A 2,500-nucleotide genomic window follows, 5' to 3' on the forward strand; every position below is an offset into this window, starting at 1 on the left:
TTTTAAGGTTTAGGGTTTAAGGTTGTATAGTGTTTTAGGGTTTAGTGTATAATGTTTAGGGTTAAGGGTTTAGGGTTGTTTAGGGTATAGTGTTAATGATTTTAGGGTTTAGGCTTGTTTAGTGTTTAGTGTTTAGGGTTTAGGATTTAGGGTTTTTTAGCGTTTAGTGTTTATAGTTTAAAGTTAAGGGTGCTTTTGGAATTAGTGTTTAAGGTTTTTCGGGGTTTAGGGTTTAGGATTTAGGGTGTTAGGGTTAGTGTTAGGGTTAGGTATAGGGTTAAGGTGAGGGTTAGGGTGAGGGTTAAGGTTAGGGTTAGGGTTAAGGTTAGTGTTAGTGTTAGGGTAAGGGTTAGGGTTAGGGATAGGGTTAGGGTTAGGTTTAGGGTTAGGGTTAAGGTTAGGGTTAGGGTTAGGGTTAGGGTTAGGGTTAGGGGTTAGGGTTAGGGTTAGTGTTAGGGGTTAGGGGTTAGTGTTAGGGTTAGGGTTAGGGTTAGGGTTAGGTTTAGTGTTAGGGTTATTATTAGGGGGTTAGGTTTTAGTTTAGGATTAGTGTTAGGGTTAGAATTAGAAATAGGGTTAGTGTTAGGATTAGGGTCAAGGTTAGGTTTAGGGATATGGTTAGGGTTAGGGTTAAGGGTAGGGTTAGGGTTAGGGTTAGATTTAAAGGTTAGGGTTTAGTGTTAAGATTAGGGAAAGTGTGAGGTTTACGGTTAGGTTTAGGGTTAGGGTTAGGGATAGTGTTTGGGTTATGATTAGTGTTATTATTAGGGTTAGGGTTAGGGTCAGGTTTAGGTTTAGGTTTAGGGTTAGGGTTAGGGTTAGATTTAGGGTTAGGTTTAGGTTTATTGTTAGATTTAGGGTTTAGGGTTTAAGGTTTAAGGTTTAGGATTGTTTAAGGTTTAGGGTAGATTAGGTTTAGGGTTTAGAGTTTAGTATTATGGTTACGGTTAGGGTTAGGGTTAGGGTTAGAGTTAGGGTTAGGGTTAGGGTTAGGGTTAGGGTTAGGGTTAAGGTTAGGCTTAATGTTAGGGTTAGGGTTATGGTTAGTGTTAGGATTAGGGTTAGGGTTAGGGTCAGGGTTAGGTTTAGGGTTAGGGATAGGCTTAGGGTTAGATTTAGGTTTAGGTTTAGGTTTATTGTTAGATTTAGGGTTTAGGGTTTAAGGTTTATGGTTTAGGATTGTTTAAGGTTTAGGGTGGATTAGGTTTAGGGTTTAGAGTTTAGTGTTATGGTTACGGTTAGGGTTAGGGTTAGGGATGGGGTTAGGGTTAGGGTTAGGGTTATGGTAAGGGTTAGGGTTAGGGTTAGGGTTAGGGTTAGGGTTATGGTAAAAGTTAGGGGGTTAGTGTTAGGGTTTGGGTTAGGGTTAGGGTTAGGGTTAGGTTTAGGTTAGGGTTAGGGTTAGGGTTAGTGTTAGGGTTAGGGTTATTATTAGGGGGTTAGGTTTAAGTTTAGGATTAGTGTTAGAGTTAGAGTTAGAAATAGGGTTAGTGTTAGGATTAGGGTCAGGGTTAGGTTTAGGGTTAGGGTTAGGGTTAGGGTTAAAGTCAGGGCGGGTTTAGGGTTAGGGTTAGGGTTAGGGTTAGATTTAGGGTTAGGTTTAGGTTTATTGTTAGATTTAGGATTTAGGGTCTAAGTTTTATGGTTTAGGATTTTTTAAGGTTTAGGGTGGATTAGGTTTACGGTTTAGAGTTTAGTGTTATGGTTACGGTTAGGGTTAGGGTTAGGGTTAGGATTAGGATTAGGGTTAGGGTTAGGGTTAGGATTAGGTTTAGGGTTAGGGTTAGGGTTAGGGTTAGGGTTAGGGTTAGGGTTAGGGTTAGGGTTAGGGTTAGGGTAAGGGTTAGGGGTTAGGGTTAGGGTTATGGTTATTGTTAGGTTTAGGGTTTAGGGTTTAGTGTTTAGGGTTTAAGGTTTAGGGTTTAGGATTGTTTAAGATTTAGGGTGGTTTACGTTAAGGGTTTAGGGTTTAGAGTTTAGGATTGTTTAAGGTTTAGGGTTGTTTAGGGTATAGAGTTTAGGGTTAAAAGTTTAGGGTTGTTTAGGGTTTAGTGTTTAGGGTTTAGGTTTGTTTAAGGTTTAGTGTTTAAGGTTTAGGTTTTAGGGTTGTTTTGGGTTTAGTGTTTAGTGTTGTTTAGGGTATAGTGTTAATGGTTTAGGGTTTAGGGTTATTTAGGGTTTAGTGTTTAAGGTTTAGGGTATAGGGTTGTTTAGTGTTTAGTGTTTAGGGTTGTTTATGGTTTAGTGATTAGGGCTGTTTAGGGTTGTTTAGAGGTTAGTGTTTAGGGTTATTCAGGGTTTATGATTTAGGGTTGTTCAGGGTTTAGGATTTATGGTTGTTCAGGTTTTAGGATTTAGGGATTAAGGTTAATGGGTTAGGGTTAGGGTTAGGGTTAGGGTTAGCATTAGGGTTAGAGTTAGGGTTAGAGTTAGGGTTAGAGTTAGGGTTATGGGGTTATGTTAGGCTTAAGGTTAGGGTTAGGGTTATGGGTTTAAGGTT

The sequence above is a fragment of the Micromys minutus genome (assembly GCF_963924665.1).
Source record: "Micromys minutus genome assembly, chromosome: 9".
In the NCBI taxonomy this organism is placed as follows: Eukaryota; Metazoa; Chordata; class Mammalia; order Rodentia; family Muridae; genus Micromys; species Micromys minutus.